The following is a 25,737-nucleotide window of genomic DNA, read 5'->3' on the forward strand; positions in this document are numbered from 1 at the left end:
AAATTAAAAATTTTGTTTTTTTTCTACACATTTTTATTCACACACAAATATCGTAACCGATAATTCCGTAATCGATAAACATTTTTACTACTGCAGTTATTCAAAAAAGTGTCAAAATTATTAAAAACAAACAAGTATTCAGAACGATTAATATATTGTAATTTAATTTTAAGATATATTATTGTTTAAAATATTTTAACTTATAAATTATAATTATTCGTTATGATGTAAATACTGAAATACTTTTTAAAATATCTATTGGAATTTAGATTCATATACAGTACCTATTTAAATATGTTTAGTTATAATTTAAAGACAGGTATAAAGATTGTTTTCAGTTAATTAGCTGCTATATTTTAATGTTTAAGGTATTAAACCTTTTGATCTTCTATACTGTAAACATATTAAAAATTGAAATTACTTACTAAAAAAAAGTGTACCTATAACTGTGTAAAAGTGTATTCTGTTATTCTGTAAGTAATTGATTGGGTAGAATTCCATTTTATTTTTTATATTTGTATACTGTAGGTACAGTATTTACTGCCGTTTGTCTTAATGTATGTAACAATAGAATAATTCTTACAAATTGGTAAATGTAATTATCATTTTAAAATATGTAACCAGCATGGGGTTGATTATTTAAAAGCGGCATATTACCTACACAGAAAAAGGGTGGGAAACCGCTACTCTGGCGGTTTTTGGACACTTATATAATGCATATGTTTAAGAAAAAATTAACATTTCCCTGTACCAATAACACTAAAATGATCTTCCTGAGTTCATATTTATTTTAATTATAATCTTAATTTAAGTATTTTGAATAATAGCAACAACAAAAAAACGTGAGAAGAAAATATAATTTTATATAAATAACTATTTAGTCATAAATAAATTAAAAAAGAATAACAATAAAACTATTTAAATGTAATAAATATATTATCGGGTCTGTGTTTGCTACATTAGGTTGTGCATGTTGGAAGGAGTCTGGATTTATACAGATTGTAATTCGAATATTTTGGGCATTTATAGTCATAATATGATTAATCGTATCATTTTCCTTGCATGTTTCGCATTTTAGAGTCCGGTTCGTTGGTGATGAAGAAATAGTGAGTTAAATTCATGTCTCTTATATTATTATTACTTTTCTTTTTAAAAGAAAGATAAATTTCCTCTTCGTATAATAATGGGAAGTTTTATAAACATTAATTTTAATTATAACTTATATACGTTTAAAATTATTTTTCTTTTCATAAAATAGAGAAAATTATAAAAAATAATTATGCAATCCATAAATTATTAATTATGTTATTTTAACTTTGTCACTATAGGTATTGAATAAACGGAAAAATATAATTTAATATTTATACAATTTTTAAATACAATTTAATATATTATAATAGCCTTGGTCAAACTAGTAGTTTACAAATATATTTTTTCTATAATAATGCGATTGATTAAATATTGTATAATATTTATTCTTGTATTTATGTTTGTATTCACCTTCACAAGCACTCTAAATCATTGTACATAAATAATATAATAATTATAGTAGTAAACTTGTAGTTTACGAATCATTAGGTTTTAATAAGAGCTTTGTAGTAAAGTAAAAATATTTCTCAGAAGTCTAAATCTAAGTGTATTGCGTTTATTCAAATTTAAATAGAATAAACATCATTATTATTTGAATACGTTTGTCAACATTCGTTAGTACAAATATGACTTTTTGTAATTTGTGTATACAACACCAATTAAAATACTTTAACCAACGTTTTTTTTTTTTTTTTTTTTTTATATTATTTACGAACATAAATATTATGGATTAATATTACAATTCAATTCATAAAGAAGAAAATACAATACTTGTATTTTATTAAGTTATTTTATTTTATAGCAAAAAACTAATGTTTTCAAGGTGATTTCGAATATTGTTGTGATTTGTATCTATTGTCTGCTTATTGAAATGAGTAATAACGTATAACAAGATAGCTGCTGTAAAAAATGTCGAACGATCAAAGATTTTGATTTTAAATATACTACAGGCTCTATAGAAACCAATAACAATAATAATTCCAACATGTTATTGTTCGTGATTATCAAAACTCACGCGAACGTGTTTCGACCACACATTCGTGCGGAATGCACTTATTAAAATATCATTAACTATCATTGGTCAGTATTGTACGTAATTGGTTAAAACGAATAAAATCTTTAACGCACGCTAAAAAACACGCATATAGACGGTTTTTGTATACAAATTATTGTAGTATAATATAGTATGTAGTTCGAATAATTTTCCGAAAAGCTTGTGGTTAAAGTCGTATATGAATATCAGTGAAAGTAGTGAGCATAGTTTTTTTTTTTTTTAAATCAGATGTTTTTTATATATTTTTTTTAATTATTCTTTGCGAACTGAGGTTATTTTTATTGGTTAGTATTTGTATCAAACATAAGCCGCATACTGGGATAATAGGATCGCAATAAAAGGATCAAATAAAAACGCCTATGTACAATAGCACAATATTCGAGCTGTTTTAATGGCAAATGGGGAGAATAATGCGAACACCTGTAAAAAAAAAAAATGTAAACGTCTATACATAAATCTATACACCTTTTTCAAAAATAACGTCTGAGAAAGAAATATACAATCATGTGCAGTGTGCACATTATATTCAATATTAATAAATAATAATATATCTATATATATGTATCTACCCAAATATATTGAATTATATTATAGATTGAAATTATTTCAAATTTAAACATAAAATATGGCTATTAAAGGAGTATTTTTCAGAGTTCGTTGATAATTACATTTATACTACAACCAATTGCTAAACTTCTCACAATTATTTAAAATTTAAAATATAACCAACAAAACTACTTGTTTATTAACAATAAAAAAATCTGGACGATGTTAAACAATAAATAGCACCGTCCGTACTTACATTATTGTATATCAAAATTAAATAATTTATTATACTTATAGATTATATATAGCCACTGTAAATTTTGTATTTTCATTAAACATACCATTATTTTTGACGAGCATTTTCAACCAAATTCTGATTTTTTTATTTTGATTTTTTTCATGTGATCATAATATTATGTAAATGTACTCGTATATTGATGTTTATTCAGTTTATTGTACAGTGTAACGACATATTAACTAATAATTGACACATGTTTCAGATTGTTCCGCACGAACGTACACACTTTGATAATTATCTCATGTCAGTGAATAAAATAGATAGCTTATCTTACATCTTGTGAATGCTAGATTTTTTAGAGTTCTAAAATAACTATCTTATTCAATTATAAGGAATGTAATACTAAATTTACGATATACCACGTTAGTGGCTGTAAATGGTATTAGGTACTCAAAAACCCCTATTTTCAATCATTTCAGACACCCGCATTAATTGAATTAAAGTAATTAAAGAACTAAGATAAATCGAATAAAAAGAATAATAGATAAATCCACAAAATTATTGTTTTAATCGAAAATTAATACCCCCACAAAATGTATCATGCTTGAGACCCAATATTTTGTCTAATATCTGCTCATTATTTTTAGAATTTCTGGCAAAAGAGATGTCAGATACGTTTAGAATTCTGTTCCCTGACATAAGATTATTATCAAAGTATGTACGGGACAATCTATGATGCTGTAAATAATTCTTTAATTTTAATTTATGTGGTTAAGTTAAGTAGCAATGACAGTGCGACACAAATACACAATTTGTGATATACGAGTTTTATTTCAATTATCGTTGTACATTGTAGTGCTCAATTTATTTGTGTGGAACATAAGTCGTTAAAAATACTCTATAATGATGTGTATTCGATATTTAAATGAATGACCTCATACAAATGTGGGATATTTTATATATTTAGTCATGAATATCATTTACACAATAGAAATACACTACACAGTATTTATACGTATTATAATATTGATAAGCTATACAATATACCACGACTACATAAATAATAAATTATATTATTTACTATAGTTTACTAAATTGAATATTTTTCATTGTTAATATATAGACATTAGACAAAAGTATAGTTAAAGAATTACGAAATATTTAACTACTGTATGTGTAATTTTAAAATTATTTGATGAGTGAGTATGTACAAAGTATTACATTTAATTCATTTTTCAATTTGTTTTAATAATTGTATTATAAAGTTAACTCACTTAGTAAAATTTATATTAATGGCATCTTAGTAAACGGTATTTCAATTTCAGGTACACATATTAAATCACATAAGCGTGATATAAATAACGTACCTAATATACTTATAGGTTATCAAACTCCTCTGGTTGTAAATTAACCCTTTGTGCTTTTAAAGTTTATGAATACAAAGTATCTATATATGACCTGTAATTCATTTAAATGTGTATACTCTATACTCGTTACTTTTAAATTATTCGAATTTCTTACGAATTATTTTGAATAAATTAAATTTTTAACAATTTTTAAGCACTTTTTTTTATCATGATCAGTTTTTAAATGGCAAGAAAAATTTCACAAAAATTGGGTTTAAAGGCCCACACTGCAAAACTATACTTTGCTCTTTATCTAGTTTCTGATAAATGACAAAGACTTATTTTCAATTTTAAATGTAATATAATTATACATTTTTGGTGCTTTTAACCATGCATCACATTGTTGTTATAAAATTATCAACTCTTATGTTCGAAGTATAATTTTACTTACCACCAAAATGCTGAAATCCAAATTTCTTAAATTCAAAAAAGTTTTCTTATTACTCGTAATAAAATATTTGAGACATTTGGGATTGTTATTGTCATTTGGCAGAAATCAAAAAAGCAAAATATTTAAATATAGTTGTATAGCGTGCGTCTTTATAAAATATAGACACACAATAAATGGAAGAGAGAAGTCATTTATATTATACTAAGATAAATATTTCAAACGAATCCCAAAACAACCATTTAAGTGTGCGTTTATTATTGTGCATTTAAATTATTAGCAATAATAGTCAGCTACCGTGGTAGTCACATACTTTCAAAATCCTTTCTGAAAACAGTCGAGAATTATATATATTCACCTAATAATATTATTATGTACAATAATCTGCCCGTGCGGTCGAACCGCTGAGAAATACAATATTATACCATTATCCTCTCTGCGGGTCGTTGTAAACATTTTTTTTTTGTTCCCGTTTATTTTGTTTCAATAATTTTTTAATTGGTCAATAAAAACCACGCGGCCCCAAAGATTTATTGTGTTCGGTGCTGGTATTGCGTGCGTTTAAATTGGTTTCTAGCCCGGTAAAATTTATTCATGAAACATACCGTATAAACGCGTTTGCTGCCGATGAGATGTACGCGTGTGTGTGTTTTTACAATGCATGTATATCTTATTATATTTATATGTATATATATATATATATATGTATGTATGTTTATATACACCTGCTATACGAATGCAATTCCGAAGGTTGTAAACCCATTATCAGCATAGGTATACTAATGGTACACATATAATGTATATATATATATATATATATATATACGTATTTGTGTGTGTGTGTGTGTGTGTGTGTGTGTGTGTGTGTGTGTGTGTGTGTGTGTGTGTGTGTGTGTGTGTGTGTAGTGTGTACATAGTATGTGTACGAATTTTTCATTTCATTTAATTGTTCTTCCTTTAAACTACGTAGTCTGTCTGGCTGCCTGCCTGTCTGCCGGTTCTTGTGTGTATTTGTTTTAAATTTAAATAGGCATGTACGGAAATTGGTACAAATCGTACTGTGCCGCAACGATAATTTTGTATTATAATATTATATTTTAGTGATTGAAGTCGCCGCAATGCTATATATGTCACGCAGAGATCTCAGTAAACAGGACATAGATCATAATCGCTATCGGGCGATGCTAATAGAATTGCATATTATATAGTGATTATTTATTTTTTACAGCTGTTGTAGTAGGTGTAATAAATTATAATAACTTCGTATTGTCAGATGCGTTTAATATTATTGTACGGTCGCTTCAAATACTAAAATCCAAATTAAATCAAAACAATCTTATACAAAATATAAATATATCATAAAAATTAATCGACCTCCCCGATAATTAATAATAAATCCGAATTCCATAATAAAATAACATTTAAAATAATCACCATTATTGTAATATAACAATGATGGATATTATAAGCGTTGTTAAATGGTTTCGCATGTAGTTTAATTCCGGTCAGATTAAAACAGCAATTATATAATTATACGTATATTATAGTTAATCACTCATCATTATATTGTATAGATAAGTACTTATTATTATAAAAGTGTAAACATACCTATACAGTGTAATTTTATCGTGAATATGCATTTGTTTTAATATATTATGCTTATTATTATTATTATTTTTTTTTTTACACAAAAACAAAACATTTTAACCGAATCGAATATATTTACTCTCGATGATATATTGTTTTTATTATAAAATTTGTTCTAAAAATAGTTCAATTTTCTTTTTTATCGTGTAGATCGTTTCCTATTCCTCTATCGTTACTCCTCCTCGTTTCTTCTATCGTTTCAAAACCATAATTTAAGCTTTTCGAGTATGGGCCTTATATTATAATATTTACGCTTAAAATCGAGAGAAATATTGTGCGTATGTTGATCAGTTTTATGCTATCAACAAACCTTAGACTGTTTCTTAGAATATTTACATGATTACTTGAGTGCACCATGTTTTCATAAAGTTTTGGTACACCGTTGCGTTTCACAAACTGCCGGAGGCTGTACACAGTACGCACACATACATAATATATATTTTTAGTTTTTACGCATACATTATATGATTTGTTACGCACCTCTAAATATGTGTAATATGTATTGACTATTGACTGTTGAGACTATGAGTATAGGAATTTCTTGGCATACCATTCAATCTTAATCATACCGAAAGACTATACATTTTTTACTGGCGTGTACTTAAACAAACATTTAAATGGCACGAATAGTACGTATATGATTAAGGAAGGAATTCCAATCATTATATTGTTTCATACAAATAGCTATTTGTGTTTATTTAAACCATAATTACGTGTCATACTCATTTCCATGAATATTTATAAAGATTCAATTAATTTTTTTTTAGATATTTATTTAATTTTGTTATTTTAGAACCGAACCAAATAAATCATTCTATATCATTTATTGTACGCGTGTAACAATTATTAATTATGTAACTCGTTTTTTTTTTTTTAACAGAACAAAAAGGACAAATCCTGTATAATTTATGCGCCTAACTATCTCTACATTTAATAACCAAACCTATAGATATTTAGTTTAAATTGTTTTATAATAAAAACAGTAGGTATGAATATAGTACATTAGATTAGTTACTTCTTAGTGCGTTGTGTATATGTATACTGTATAGTATATATTCTAAGTCTGTATTATATTGGTGTAAAGTATTTTTTAAATCTCACTATACACCATACAAATGTGAAATTAATTATATGTATGAATACTTTATTCATATACTATATATGTATAATGTTATTACGGAGAAAATTATACTAACATATTACAAGTTCACGAATAAAGTCATTTATGTGTTATAATATCAACTAGCCACGCTACATAATATCAAACTGCTTACCTAGGTATGTGTTTTTTTTTTTAACAAAGAATATTAATATAATATATAATAATTATTATATATTATCATATTATTAGTTATTACCTACAGCAAATATGGAATATCTTGAAGCGAGGTATACCTATAAGATATTCCAATAAACTAAATAATAATAATAATAATATATAATAACCTTAACTCCTTTTTATATACTCGTACTTATAATACGGCTATATCGTAACTAATGTCCTGGAACGCACGCATTTCTGTCGATCCGAGGAAACGGCACATAATTTATGGACTGCCGTTGAAATCGCCAGCCGGCCGGCGACGGCAGTGGCAACGGCGGCTTATCATCGATAAATCATCCATACCTCGGACAATATAATGTGCGATAGTAAATTACCGTTGGACCGGGTGACCGGGGGGTTGGGGAAGTATGCGAGGAGGGGTAGAGCTGCCGCCGAGAGAGATTGATACGTGAAGTATTCGGATCATCGGTTCTTGTGTAGTTGTTTTTTTTCCATGTTATACATTATGCGCCAAGATTATAATAAAGAACAATTTGAATATTTTAAAACCATAATGTCTGACCCGGGGGCACGCGTCCTGCACCTTGACGTGGTCTCGTAATTAGAAATTTAGACTGTTGTTTAAAACAAGAGAACGACGACAGAGACGGAGATAGTGTTTGCAGCGAAGGGGAACAGGGTGAAAAAAAAAACACCGAAAGAAAATGACGACGGCTCGTAATATATTTATTTATATATATATATGTATAGTATATACATTTTTTCGAGATAATATTATTATTAAGATTTTTCGTTGCGGTTCCAGGCACGGCGATAAATTCATTCTGTCGGTTGTAAATTAAAACTCCATTTTTCTAGATAGGTATAAAACGCGCGCGTAACCTGACCCTATGATGGACCTACTTTTTTATATATTTTTTCCAATTTAACTCACCGCCCGCGTTAGTTTTGTTTTATTTATATTAATCGTTTATGTCTTCCTGCTATAAATATATCTGCTGCTCTCATACCTAATTTCCACTTGGCAGCGAGTTTTTTTCTCGTTTCATATGTTGATAAATGTGAGATTGTCTACACATGTATATATAAATACGCCGCTATGCATGTTCATTTACCTATGTTAATTTCTGTAACCCCACAAATGAGCGCGGAAAATAAAATTTCAAACAAACAGCATATGAATATAAATGATACGACGAGCGTTATTATTCCTTCCACAGCCACCCACGTACGTGATGGGCAAATTAAATATATTATTATTTTCTTCGCCGCCGCCGTCATTTCATAATCAACGGTACATTATATATATATTATACATATATATTACATAAATACCTATACGTTTTTCCAATTTATTATAATTCCACACAAATTATATTATGCTTAGTTTATAATGGTTTTTCGTTTTAAAAGAAACGCATCTCATCGGTTTACCAAAGAATTATTACGCAAACTTTAAAAAGTGTATTGCAATACAACAATATCGCAGCCATATCAATCGTAAGAGTACGCGTAAATTCATATGTCTGTATACAAATCAATTTTCTGATCAGCCGTCGTCGTTACTACCACCGCGGTCGGACGTTCTAACACGTATACTACTGTGATGATACACAACAGCTATATAGCAGCGTGTAATGTCCACTGCGGGAGGTCGGAAGCGACAAACCTCCCGCAGTCGCCGCCGCAACAGGGGCTCTTCGGGCCTGTCCGGCCGACAAACCGACTGTGTGTATTCAAAGTGTCGACAGTAGTAAACGGGTGTTTGTCCGCTACCGTGTGACTACGACGCGATGGCGACGGTACTATATTTACATATTATTATTATTATCATCGTATATCGGTACACCGACGGCCCCCCGTGGAAAGTAAACCGGCACGTGCTACCGAAAATTCAAATAAGAATAATGCACGTTTGTTGTATACGTCGACTGAAGTCCACTATCGAACGATATAATAAGAGTTTTCCCGTTTAGGTTTAAAAAGGATTTACCAAACTGATTTCGGAATCGTTTTTCTGTAAAATCGACAGCATCATTTACAACAGGAGGTATTATATACAGTATAAGTATAATATATAATACTTTTTTTTACGGAAATATTTTAAACATAATGCTTGTAATACCTATATATATATATATCACAATAAAAGTAGCTTTTTAATTATTTAAAGCATTTATAAGTAGTAATCATGTTGGTTTCTTGTTAATATTATCTTATGAATTATGAGATGTCAGTTAAATGTAATTTGAAAAACAATTAAATTATTTAAATATATATATTTTTTATTTTAATCGTTTTAATCAGAGGTGGCCAACATTTTTTTTGTGGATCACAAAAGTAAAATGTTATTGCATTCATATGGTGCGCAATATAATTATAGAAAAACAATGCATAATAATAAAACAAATGAAGTGGCCATGAGTCACGGGTTGCAAATCACTGTTATAACAAATACTTGATTTCTATGTATAAATCAAAAAAATTTAAAAAATAATTTATAAATAAACATATGAGGTTAGTAAATATTGTAAGTACACAACAAACTGTTAAAACAAATTTCAATATATAGTAATATGCCTATATTATTATGTTCTTTATATATTGACTGCTTGAATACCAAAATACCAAGTAGGTATACAGTAATAATTATTGAAAATATATAATTCATTTATAAAAAAAAAATGTTGTATTGTTGATGTGACTTACCGTAACTAATTTAATTTTATCTGGAAAGAACATTAATTTATTATTATAATATCATACATAAACACGACAGCTTGATTAAAACCGCATAATATACTTATTTATTATTCTTATGTTTGATAATATATTTTTTAATTGGACTCTGTAAAATAATAAACAACCGCATGCTATAACCATTTTTTCTGTAAATTATAATAGTTTGTCCAGTATAAATTATAATATTACGTGTATTTAAATGTATTCCAAATATTAATTTATAACTTTATACAGGAATCGTAATCGTTTTTTACGAATGACTGGCAATCCACATAAGTACATAACTCCATATTTTATTATTATTATCATTGTTAGTTACCTACACAGATTCAAAAATATAATAGTTTATGCGATGACTTCAATTGGAATGCACGCGGTATCATTAACATATAGAATAGATTATCAATACAATTTATATATATATATATATATCTACATCAATAGAGAAAATGGCTATGGTAAATGTGCATTATTTTTACAATTTTCACAATGAAAAATGTTAAAATTAAAAATCAAATGTTATTTTCCATAAAGTTAACGTCAAGTTTAGATATGCATACTGTATAATATTACAATAATCATCAGGTATACACCTAGGGATATAGGTGTATGTATAATATGTATATTGTGTTTCATAATTTTTTTAATGTAATTATTTTTATCCACGTGATGACACTGTTTCTGGCTGTTATTTCCTTTCCACGTCTAGTATTATATACTTTTAATTTCGTAGTACTGATGATGAAAATAATATGATGTGTTTTACATGTAGAATTAAAAGATTGGGCGTTGCTGTGGTAATCACGTGGGCTGGTGATAGGAGGAAAGGAAACGGGTTTAAGGAATTTAACGTAAAACACGCGTGTCGTCTGTCAAATTTAACTGCTGTGGTATACACCTCTAATGACCTCAAGGCAACCAACCAAAATGGTCTATCAAAGCCAATAATCTGGCAATAACCTAAAAAATTATAATAATTATAATGTAAATTATACATAAAAACATGCGGACAATAAATAAAAACGTAATTTCACTTTAGTCATATCTGTCAGCGTATCACGTTAAATTTTATATAACTCATTTTTTACGTCAAATTAATGTAAATTCTGTAATTGCATTGATAAAACTATTAATATTAAATAAATAAAATACAAAGAATTTCGTCACTTCTCAAATAAACTATTATGGTAACATTTATATAATTCAGCTTATCAAATAATCACAATCTGATCAACCCCTATAACTATATTATTAATATATATACTTAGATAATTTATTTCAATATATTAATGTGTTAGGTAAATACATCCATTTATTTAACTTTATATTTGATTTTTTGCTTACACGGCTAAATATAATATGTTACACAAGAGGAGCCTTAAATAATAACCATTATGTAGGTATTTTAGGTATTTATTCTATCTAGTAGGTACTCAGTACTAGTACATTACCATTATGCGTACTATACGTATAAATATATATATATTGGTGTCAAAAAATATTTATTTTTTAATAAATGCTTCAATTACTTGGCCTAACCTATAAATTTACTCTATATAAATATCTTATTTTAACATAATTTAACTTGACTAATTAGGGTTTATGTCGTCTATGAAAACATTACTTGATATATAACTAATGTATTTTACAACTAATTAAATTTAGTATTATTTTTTTTTATCAAATATCAATTACAATGGTTTTAAAAATGTTATGTGTATAAGGTATAAACGATTTGCCCAAGTTGAGCAATTTTATGATATACTATACAGTTATTTACACAACTATTATATAAGCTCTGTGTTTATATCGTTAAAAAAACAATACACTTGATAATAATTGTATTCTTTATATTTTTCCTGAACAATCACTTATCATCGTTTATATTCAATCGTTTTAATTCGTCCATCAAGCGATATGTATATACCTATGGTTTCAGATTTATTATTTCGTCAAGTCATTCTGGTAATGGACAACATTATTTTTCCGTACATGCACACTCAAATAACCGTCAAGAGACAGTATATAATGTATAATTATTATTATTTAACTCGTTTTGTTTCGAACAGACGAAACGTCCACCTCCCCACCACCCCCCCCCCCCACAAACGCGCGTTCGAAATTATGTAGGTACCGTAACGAGTATTATACGAAGAAATATATATACATATTATTATAATATATAGTATTACACCACGCAATACTTACGGATATTGCTACGTTAACGCGTGAGTTAAAACATCATTAACGTAAATTAGATTTAGAATTGGTCGTATTTTACACTTTAAATATAGAAACGAATAATGTTTATACTATTATGATGTACAATGAGCATATGAATTACAAAATAATAATATGTTACGAGAGTTTTACCGTAATATTGGCATTATATAACCTATATATCCCGATATCCGACTGCAGTTATTGTTGGATAAAAAATGCGAGCACGAGAAAAACAATCAAAATGTAAACAGTGGTTTTAATCGAAAAAAAGTATAAAATGAAAAAAATCCAATTCCATACCACCTTCTCGTAAGTCGTTTTGTTATAGTTATAACTTATACACTGCATGTACGACGTATAATGTAAGTATACGCAATTATAATAACGCATATTAAACAGAAACTGGACCAGAATCGATTTGGAATCGACTTGTTTTCAATTAACAAGTCGGCTACGAAGGCAGTTAAAAGTGTACACTGTAGGTAATACTACATGTAGAAAAAAAACCATCACAACACATATAATATATGCTGTGTAGACTCGAAATGGAATATAATAACATTACGTATGTCGGGTCACTATATATATTATGTGTAAAAATACGCACGAAAGAGATGGTCGCTGTAATGGGAATAATAAATATTTTTAAAAAAACACGTTTGATGCACGCAGCCGCGATTTTTAAACTTTTATTTCATATTTTCTAATATGCGTCTGTACGTCGTATTGCGTACAAGTACGATAATAACAATAAACAATTTATTGGTAACACATAATATAATGTATAGAAAACCATAAGGCAGTGTGTAATTATTATATCGTTGTTGTTGTATTAACGATATTATACTATATAATATTATTACGTACTTATATCGTCTGTAAATGTGTGTCATTAACAGACTATATATACGTAGGTATAATTATACTAAATCGCGGTTATTGTATAAACGTTTATTTGAATATGCCTATGCCCAGAAGTTGAGTAAATGAAATAACAATAAAAACCAAAGTCCAATAAGTTATTGTATAACTTATTTTATGATTAGTATTTCTTCTTCGCTGCGACAGGAGATTGGAATGGACATATATATAATATTAATATATATAGGAAGAGGCATCTTAAAGTACCTTAAATACGGTTAATTCGTACACATTTTTTTTGCGATTTTTAGACGTGAGTAGGTATTACAGCAGGTATACAACGTGTGAATAAAAATAATATAATATTAATATTAAACTGTATGCTAAAAGTCGTAAAAATAACTATTGTTGTATATAGTGTTGCGCGCGCAGATTTATTAATTTATTGTTATAAATCATAATAATACGATTTATCTCGATCGTAATACGATTCTGGACTCGTGTGAAACAACATGTGGAAAATAAACATTGACAAAGCCTATTTAGTTACCAATTATTATTATTTTTTTTTTTTTTTGTTAAAGAAAACAGAGTTCAAGTTATAATTATTAGGTATTGTGAAATTATATTAGATATATTTATAATTTATAAATATATTATACACAGCAAGTGTATCTACATGAAAGTGAATGTTTAATAATATATGATAGGTATACTGATGTTATCAATATTTAATATACTAACCCTAATATGTCTTGTATAGGTATTAGGTACATCGTGCATATTATATAGCCGATATAATTTCGTTCTCTAAAATAATATGTGTACAGGTAGATACAGTATATAAATTAGAATAATAATATTGTATAAAATATTGAGTACATACTTTATACAGTTTACCGTTTACCATATACATTTGTAAACTTAACGGCAATAAATAATAATAATAGAAGAAAGATTATTAAAAACGTTGCCTCGAGCGTATTCGTCGATTTTCATTTTAGGGAAACGACACGGCGCGCCAGCTTGCGCACACACTGCAGTAACGTGTAACCACTAACCACACTCACACAATGCTTCCATACGCCATTTAAATGAGCTGGAGACGTTGTACTCGTTAATTATTGGGTTTTTTTTGTTATGTGTAATATTTTAAACACCTTAAATCCATTTTATAGTACGTAATAATAATTTTAAACGATTATTGTTCAACTTTTTAATCATAATGAAACCGATAGTGAAAACGAAAATACCCACATTGTAGTAACAATCGAGTGGATTTTTTTTTCAAGTTTTTGACAGTATTATTTTTAAATATTTACTTTAATATAATTCTTGTTATATTTTAAGATATTATAACTATTGAAACTTAATTACATTTTAATTTAAACGGTTATACCTATATATATTCATTATTCAGTTTATATACTGTGTATCTACCTACACCTAATTATATTTATTATTTCCTTTGATCATCAACGAAATATTTTTACGAGCTCTAATTTTCTAAAAATATCCTGCATTATATATACATTTTAAAGGATATTCAGTTTTACTAATAAGATCTAAATCCTTTTATTTTGTAAATAATTAGTATATATTTAGTTGAGTATAATATCGATCATATTTTACACATAATATATATATACGTCAACTAAAATATATTAAGAATCGTATAGGTACATAATTATAGTTAAGTTATTTTATGCATCTATTTCAATTTTCGTCGGTAAAAATATAAATGAAATCTCAATATAAGCAACGAAATGAAACTCCTCTCTAAATATTTATAATAACTTAATATAAATAATTAAAATTAAAACAAAATAAATAATATGGAATAGGAAATATAATATTTTATATTATATAAAAACTTTTTTTGAAAATCTGTTCTATAAATAATGATAAATACTATTTATCTATAAATCAACGTTGAATATAATATTTTAAAAGTCGTGCGGAACAGATAACAACTTAAAAATTAATAAAACATGCGTCCTTCACGGGGCCATTACCTTTTTATGTAACAACACACAAGTGTATGTATAATGTTTACTGTAGTCAGCCCACGCAATGCACAACATAATAATAATAACTATACTATATAGGTACTACCATTATTATTAAAACTTTTTTATATTATGTGTAGTAAATAGTGAAATATTATGTTAATCGAAGTATACAATTAAATTATGTCCTTATAGTAAAGCAGGCAACAGAGACATACCTAATGCGTTATATAAAAGAAACATATTACATCCCATTGTTATTTATTATGATATTAAATATAAAAACAAATTTAGATACATATAGTAATAGGCTACGTGTGAATTTTTCAAATTAAATCATATAAATTATTATTATAGATATTTGGTTACTTTATTATAATATTAATCAATAATATATGTTATTGTTCGTATAATTCTGTTATTTTAATATCAAATATAAATTGTTATGTATTAGGTATTATATAAGCCGAATATTAAATAATATATATATTTTTATAATTAATAATTCGGAAATTACCATTATAATAAAACTTCATATAGTTTAATTATAATCATAATAATAACATTATTATTTTTATTCTTACGAAAGTATTAAGTATTAAACAATTTGAAAGTCTACGGCCTACCCGTTATCACTACAATATATGTATCATATACTGCATTTTTTCAAATTTCCAAAACATTAACTGTATTTTCTAATTCTCCATACTTTTTTATTTTTGAAAATCTAAGTAGTTAAAAAAAAAACTAAAATTACAGAAATACATATCATTGTATAATTTAAAATAATTGTATAGTATGTGGACTTAATATACCTATATTATGGTATATACACAGAGTCACAATCGTCTGAATAGAAAACTCAATCTTCACGTCAGACACGTCAAAATATACCCAACAAAATATTCCCGTAAAAATATTGCACGGTAAAATATACCGCGTAAATATTAATTCAAAATGTAAACTTTTTTATAAATATTACATAGATATTAATACAATACAATTATTATTAACATTTATAAAATATAAAAAATTGAATTAAAAATGTTTTAAAAAATATTTAAACGATATTGTATTATTATTAGGTACTTCTAATTACAACTTTTATAATAAAGGTTAACATTTTAAATTATTATTTACCCGGAATAATTTGGTTTAGGTATATTTTTGCGGGGATATTTTGTCGTAGAAACGAAATTTGACATTCAAACAAAACAAAAAACTAACAATATATACACTAATGAGCTAACTAATTTTTATGTTTGGAAAATTTATTTTTTTGTAATAACCAAATAAATTGCGATAAACATTAATTTAATTATAATCATTAATAATATTACTGCAGTATTTCGTGCGAATAAGATAAAAATCGATACAATCCATGACTATATAGACAATCTTTGATTATTTTTCTATACTTTGTAAATTTCATCAAAAACACGCGACGTCAATATAAAGCGACTACACCACTCCTCCTTTGGACATGCAAGACGTCTATATAGACACCTCAAAAGATAAAAAAAAATAACGATAATTTTTTTAATGAATATTTTATAAAAAACAATATTATATATATATATAAGTAGTATTATACATTATTATTAAATGCATTATATATTTATATAGTATATTGATATAGAAGTATAGGTAGGTATTTAATAATATTATACTTAATGAGAGGTTCGTTTTAATAATTTTGTTATTTTCTAATTAGAATAGTGCCAAAGCATAATAAAATAAAATATAAATCTTTATACATTATTTTTATGTTTATTTAAATATAATTAACTAAACTATAAAAATAAAATTATAATAGACATCTATGAATTATGTCCTCGATACATTTGCTATAATGATTTTTATTATTATACCTACTTAAATTTTAAGGACAGCAATTTTTAGGTACCTATAAACCATTTGTTAGGAATACGTATTATGTATACTATATATATTATGATATGATTTGACTAGAATAATCCTAACTATTCGAAAGTAAAGGCATACATAATATAATACATATATTACAGCTTCTAATTTATTAATTTATATTTTTTAAATAATACCTAAATTATTTTATAATCCATATATTTATCATGTGAACCATCATTAACTATATTCAGCGTTACAAAATCTATTTGATAAAAATATTAAATAATATTATGATACGTATAAAGTTAATTATTAAATAATTAATGAACAAAATCATATTTTCTAATTATTATAGTAATTACCTAGGTCAATATATATATATAGTGTAGAATCTATATACTGATGGTCATTATCAAATTGGGTTTCACATAAAATAATAATTGTTATTTACACCATATACAATTAAAATATATATGTATAGGTGAATAGGTGTATATTATAGCTATATAGTATAGGTACCTATAGGTATACTATCATTTATTATTATTGTATTGTCAACAACGTATTATAATAGGTACATACAAATAATATACCTATTGATTTTTATAAAAACAAAACACTGCAATATAATATATTTTATCATATTTTTGTAGATGCTTTGTCCTATTATTATATTATTATAGGAACAATAGAAACATATTATAAGAATAACATAACAGCTAGGAATATAAAAAATAACGGTCTTGATAAAATGGCAAACGCTTTAGCGAAAGTTATTAACTAAAAATGTGTAAGTATTATATAGGTACTATAATAAAATAATATTATTGAAAATTTCTAAATATCTATGTGTTCTAAATAAACAAATTTGACTAATAGTCTTATTGTTATGAAACCCAAATTATGTTGTAAATAGGTTCAACTCATGAGTTGCACGATTTAAAATATTTATTACGACTATTGTGCAATTGTATTATAAAAATACAAATTATCAATAATAACATTGCTAAATTACAATTATATAGGTGTTGCGTATTATATATATTATATTAAATAATAATTTAAATTTATGTTTAGCCAATATATATTAAATATTAGTCTTAAATCTGTATAGTATTGTAACATTTATTATTAAAATATATTAATATATTTTGAAGTTAAACAAACTAATTTAAAAAATTAGATCTCAGTAGATTTCAAACATACCTAACTCTTCATTGAATATATATATTATATAAAGGTCACTGTAGCAATGGATTATGTTAAATTTGAATAACAATAATATAATAACGATAAAATATCATTGTATTAGTATTTGAAAAAAAAAAAATGTTTGCACAGAGACGATAATGGTGGTGTTTCAAACACTATTATAATATTCTAAGGATATTTTATAATACATATATATATACTTTATTAGTAATAATGTATGCGATAGGTTAAACTAATTTTTAATGAAATTATATTACTTATATAAATATTATATAGTATATAGAAAATAATTATTATTCATTATATATTATATACATAATTGTTTTTAACGTATATAAAAGTCATCATTAAATGAATTCTGCAATAATAATTATGTACCTATATTGTATCTATACAAATATAGATAGGTACAGTAGAATAAAGTGTAAAGATGATATTTGTGCTATAATAAATAGATTATAAAGTCAAAAAAAGTTTTAACTTGTCATTGTGTGTATACAAAATAATTATACGAAATTTAAAAAAATTTCAATTCCCCAAGATTAATATTTTTTAATAACAACAAAATAATTAAAAAATGTTATACCTATATATAATATAGGAATATTATATTATTTCTCATTTAATAAGTCAAGTAATATTTATTATTGTAAAAACCACTAATGAGGAATATTGTAGTATACCTACGAGATATTCAAATTTCAGTTTTTAAAATTACAATATTATAAATATTCAACCTCAAAATAATTTTAAAATAATTTTGATAATCTTTGTAAAAATTATAACTTGAAACAGTTATAAAAAAAAATGTGATTTTTTTCGATATTGTCTAATTCCTATAAGAACAACTTATGAAGAACAATGTTTTCAATTGTCAAGCTGTTTTGCAAACAAACAAAGATTCGAACATAAAAGTTCAAATGTCTATATAGTATATGGTGTTAATAATAATAAGCTATTTATAGCTTAACATTTGGTGCAGATATTTCTTATCTTTTTTCCATGTTTCCTTCATTCTCAACAATATATATATATATATTTACTACACGTTTACGCTTTATACTATTTATACATTGTTTTATATTTTGTCACATCATTATACCTATTTACGGGCTTAAATCACCACTTAAAAGAATATTATTATAAATATAATAAATACAATATAACCTGTATTAAATTGAGTTAAACAATTTTGAATTTTTCATCGTATACCTACCTCTATCTAACTGAAATCAAGGTGAGGTTAAAAATATTAACATTATAGTTTCTAATTATTATTATATTTTATTTTATTTGTTTATTTTTATTAATTGTTGTTATTATATGCAATACGCATTAAAATCTCATATTATATTTTAATGCCGGTGCCCGGCCATTCTGGTATAAAAGGAAATGAAATAGCGGACTCCATTGCAAAATCTACCTCCTCGTTCTGCTGTCCTTCTCCTACTCTAATTCCCTGGACCGATTTTTGTCCCTTATTAAAATACCATATTTATAATTTATGGCGCAACCAATGGAACGGACTAGCCCCCAATTATGCCTCTTGGTACAAAAATATCTCACCATCTATCCCCTCTCACCCTTGGTTTCACAACCTCAAATTAAATCGTAAAATAATTACCTCTTTTTCACGTCTAAGATTTGGACACACCTTACTACCTTCTCACTCTTATAAACTTTCTCTCAATGACTCTCCTTTATGTATGTTCCACGTTCACGATCCCATGATTTGCGATATCTCACATATACTTTTTCACTGTCCCTCTCTGGTTCCCCAACGCAATACCCTCTTCACCCTAATCCACTCCTTTAATGTCAAACTCGACACTCAATCCATTCTCTCTTCACCAAATGTACCAATTATTACCTCACTTATATCCTTCATCAACCAGACTGGTTTAAAAATTTAATTTATTTGTAATATTATTTTTGTTGTTAATATTGTTTTCTATGTAATATTTATAATCATAATTGTCGAAGCTAATTGTTTACAAAGTTTCTTTTAAAAAAAAAAAAAAAAAAAAAATATATTTTAATGACTTTTTTTCTATTGTACTGCAGTTTGCCTATTTATTATTGTTGAGTTATTCTATATAAATAAATAAGGATTTCTTTTTAAAATTAACTTTTTTCAGTACAATTAAAGTTTATAATTTTATATATAGGTACCTATATACGTATTATATTTAACATTATTATAAACCATATTTTAATTGACTACGAAATTAATACGAAAACGATCTATATATATATATATACAATCGACTAGCCGAGTCGCAATAACTCAAAAAACTTGACAACTCGAATTTTTTTTTATTACTCTAGGAAAATAAATTATATATTATAATTTATATAAATTCGAGTCAGATAATATTTCGAAGCGAATTTTTATCTACCTTTAACTTCAAATGATCGCGACTCGACTGTAATTCAGAACAAATAACATCTATGGTATATTATATTTTATAGATGATCTATAAATACGAACGAACGATCGTTACGATCTGCAGTAGGTATATGTAGTTTTTCTGCTGCAGCTATCGCGGACGTCCGGCTGGCGGCTGCTTGGCCGACGGTGAAGTCTCATATTTTATTGTACAATAATACTATTATATGTATGTATGACGTGCAAAGGCGTCGTGCCTGAGCCGTCGTTGTACATAATATAATAATATATATAATATATATATATATACTATACGGACGACTGTGTTTGGCACGGCGCACGGTCGACGGACTGCGTTGCGTGCGCGTCGGTGGCGGGAGCGAGAAGGATAACATTATGCTGTACAAGACGTGTCATGAAGTCATTATTAATATTATTATTGGCGAATTCGTTTGTTATATTACGTAGTATGTTCCATAATATAGTGAGTTTCTCTCGCGAAAGAATAAAGCATAATAAATCGGCGCGTATATATATATATACTCACATCGTGCACGGTGTATTAAAATAATAATAATATTATAATAACGACCGAGTAGTACCTACCCGTGTGCAGGTACTACCTATAAAAATAACAGCGTATTGTAATTTATAATAAACGCGCGGCGAGTACATATAATATTATAATATTATTCTATACGATATGCGTATAATATATTATAATATACAATATTATTGCCGTCGTCGTGGTACCATAACACAATAATATAGTACGGACGGCGCGGCGCGAGAGACGGCCGTCGACGACGGGACCGTTGATAATCGGACGCGCAACCGGTCCGGGGGGGGCCAATGAGGCGTGGGCGCCGCGGCCGGCCGACCAATGACGGGCCCGTGGCCCCGGCGCGGTCGTGTAGTGGCTACGAGCCGCGGGCACCGGCACCGCGGCGGTGGTACCTGACCGTCAGTCGGCCACCTATACGCGCCACCGAACAACCGTGTAAACACACACGCGCGCACGCACACACTCACACACTCGCCCGCGCTATCGCTCGCTCGCTCTGTATTATCGCTACGGGCCACGTTTCCGGGCGAACCGCACGATACACCGATATATTCCGATACAATAATAATATTTATTATATTATCGCGCGTTGTGTTCTGTCGCTGCTGCCGCTCGTCGCACGCGGCTACGCTCACGGTTATAACGTTCGCTGCAGTGCGCGCGTATAATATCACACTCATTCGCGCCCGGACCCGCCGCCGCAACAGCCACCCTTGGGCGCTACCCTCGGGAATATTGCCGAAATGACTTCGTTTCAACCGTCATCGCGACTTTAACGCAACGAAAATATTTCGCCGGTGTGTGTGTGTGTGAATGTGCATAGGTATATACAGTGCGAAATCCCGTCGAGATTTTCGGAATTATTCCTGTTACACCGCGATAATAAGTATATAATATAATATACTTATCAATAATAGTTCTATCGGTTTATATATTTATAGTGCGCCCCTGAACACGTGATTTACTACGTTCTGCATGCGTGATCGTCTATATACTGTGGATACGTAAATAAATGGTAAAGTACGAAATCACATCACTATTCGGTATAATACCTATTAATAATATACCTATATTATATTCATCACGCGTTATAAAGGGATATTTTGATGTATTATTAGACTTTGATACGGCGTTATTGTAACCGTGGTTGTCAATAATACTATATATATATACCATGTACTTATACAACCACTTCCGGCTAAGGTCGCTGAACGTTCGTGCCTCGAGGCCGAATCCTCCGGATACTTAACCCTTTGGGGATTCGCCTTAGGCACCTACAACTTGAACGCATTATTGTTTTCTGCGAAGTTGAATAACATATATATACATATTAAGCGGTTATTTTACGTGTCATATAATTATGCGTATAATAAATTATATGTATATCAATATTATGATACCCATCATTGTTTATTTTATTTTACCAGGCATAATATCTTTATGAAATCGATAATTTGTAAATTTGTTTTTAGTAGGTAGATATAACCTTCCCTATACGTAGTCTCATTTCAATCGAATTTTCACGAAATTATTTTATAATAAATTTTCTGTTTTCATTTGATTAAATTATGTAACTATATATTTTACTAAGTATTAATAGGTTTATATTTTAAACATCTCATACATTTTTTTTATACTTTTATTATTTTATAATTAAATAATATACACTTATTACTTATAATTATGTGAATAATTCACATCATAAATTATTTTCCTAAATATACTATAAATTTAAATCACTCATTTGGTTATTCTCAATTTAAAATTTTAAAGTCTATAATTTCAATCTAAAAATGTTTTCATAATAATATATCCAAAGCTCAGAAACCCATCACTGCACACATTAAGTGCAAAATATAATATAAATATATATAGATAATTTATTTAAAAAGCAAAAAAAACTAAAAATAATTACTTTCATTGTAACATTAATTCATTTAAAAAATATTTAAAATAGTACTACAATATAATTATTTATTTTTCAAATTTTAAAACCATCATAATATAGACTTTATAAAGCTGTGATTTTTTATTTAAATTATTACATTATTAATTCCTTTATATGGGTAATGTATAGGTATAAATATATAAGCCTTTTTGTATTTCCTTGTAGGTATAGTAAGTACTTTATACTTGTACCTATATGTTAAGTATGAGACAATTATGTAGACTGTATATTATACAATATATAATAGGTATTAAATTGTAGAAACGTAGGATTAAACTAACTATTCTCAGAATTTTATCTATAACTATAAAAGTTGAAATAAATTATAATTTATAAATTAAAACAAAACATTTTTGATAACAACTATTATAATAATTGCATTGTGAATTCTTAAAAATAAGACGACTAACATACTTGAAAAATAATATTATGATAAAATATATAAAATGCATAATAATTTACAAAATATAACAATATATATTAGGTATAGATATATATTAGCTGTTAGATATAAATATTATATGTTGATCAATGATAAAAATTCTTATAACTATAAGAATACAAGTAAATATAAAATAATACAATCGCGCCTAATATTCCTCACATTGGGCAGTAGGCTACCTATATACTATACTTAATTTATATTTTAGACAAGTTATTATTATTTTATGATATTATACCTACCAACTCAGTAATTGATATCTCGAGATCTTACCTAATATGTAATATAATATGTAGATTGCATTATGAACTTAATATGCACCTATATGGCTATATATCTACTAATCCATTAGATTTTAATTACTTTCAGAATAATCTCAACAGAAGTTGAGTATTATACCTATTATTGAAAATAATGCATAATAAAATAGTAATTAAATCGTAATAAATAAGATAAAATTATAAAACCATTCTATACTTTGTGAGAGCCTGGATTCTTACTATTTTATTTTCACTTTTTCTTTATATTGTTTATTGTTTTTAATTATACTGTCATTGTAATACCTATAGGTTATACCTCTGATTAATAAATTATCAAACAAGACCCGCATACGACCTACACGTAAATTCAATATTATGAATAGGGTTTATTTTTATTGAATAGTTTCAGTGAAAATCAATCAAATTATGTTTGCGGTAGGTATTCCCATATGCTATGCATAATATATTTGTTAACTTTCGAAACCGGTTGCTATATAAAAAATTCATTTAAAAAAATGTCTTACAATCGCTTTCGATCATATACGCAATAATAAACATATGCTATTATCATTGTATGATGTCATATATGATATATGATATCACATATGCAGCCTGAATATTGTACATATTATACAATATTATGACAGATTTTATACTTACTTGTAGGATTGTCTGTACATATACATATATATATGCATGTTAAAATTTATCACTCATATGATGATAAGTTTTTTTGACAAGACCTACATACATATTTTATAAAAAAAAAAAAAGATGAACTGAGATTATAATATAACATATTTATATACTGTATTATTATTATGTTAGTTTCGTGTTTGTTTATATTTTCTTAAAATCAATCTATAACGAATAATAAACATTATAATTTACAAAATATATTGTTTTTTGATTAGGTACCTAGATACTATATAGTATAATATTATATACGTATAATATGATATCTCAGTTCTACGGGTAGGAATCTATGGTAATTGTGTGGTGTACCTATATTATTTACACTTAATAACGAGAAAGGGCAAAATCAAACTTACCTGTAGGTAAATATATACAATAGTTGTATATAGATTCTCGTATATTATAAAGGTACGAGGTATGGGCACCTATATATTTTCTTTTGTATACTTGGTGAGCGCGTGTGTAATTACGAGTAATTTCTTTTCGTCTTTTATTGCTGCCGTATTATCATTTCACAAGGTTGCAGTATCACATGTTCCTATGTAGACGAACAGAAGCAATGACAAACGCACAGACACACGTATTATATATATATAATATATAGAGTCTGGCGGTGTGATTATTTAATAATGCCACCGGTCCGCAGTCAAGTCAAAATAACAGGACGAAATGATAATACACATCGCGTGTCAGCTCCTCGGTTTTATATGTATTACGATGGGCATATTGTGTACGTGCAAGGGGTGTGTAATAAAACGAAAATGTGTCATTATATCGACAGGTCGGAGGCGACCAATTCGGTTGATTGAGAGTAACGAACACAGAATTACATACATGTACTGTGGTATGTGATGTGCGGCTACCACGC

At 27.2% G+C, this 25,737-nt stretch overlaps 1 protein-coding gene across 4 annotated transcripts in view; it reads left to right on the forward strand.

Annotated features, from left to right (window-relative positions):
- The window catches only part of LOC132928536 (transcription factor AP-2-epsilon), a 168,253-nt gene that overhangs the window by 56,241 nt on the left and 86,275 nt on the right, over positions 1 to 25,737 (forward strand). The window contains exon 1 of one of the 4 annotated variants that reach the window (XM_060993290.1): positions 21,917 to 22,543. The exons of 2 other annotated variants lie outside the window; for them this stretch is intronic. The gene's annotated coding sequence lies outside the window, so the exon portion shown is untranslated. Of the gene's footprint in view, positions 1 to 21,916; positions 22,544 to 25,737 lie in introns of those variants that run through there. One more of the 4 variants, XM_060993288.1, reaches the window with a different exon arrangement.

This window comes from Rhopalosiphum padi, chromosome 4 (genome assembly GCF_020882245.1).
Source record: "Rhopalosiphum padi isolate XX-2018 chromosome 4, ASM2088224v1, whole genome shotgun sequence".
NCBI classification, from domain to species: domain Eukaryota; kingdom Metazoa; phylum Arthropoda; class Insecta; order Hemiptera; family Aphididae; genus Rhopalosiphum; species Rhopalosiphum padi.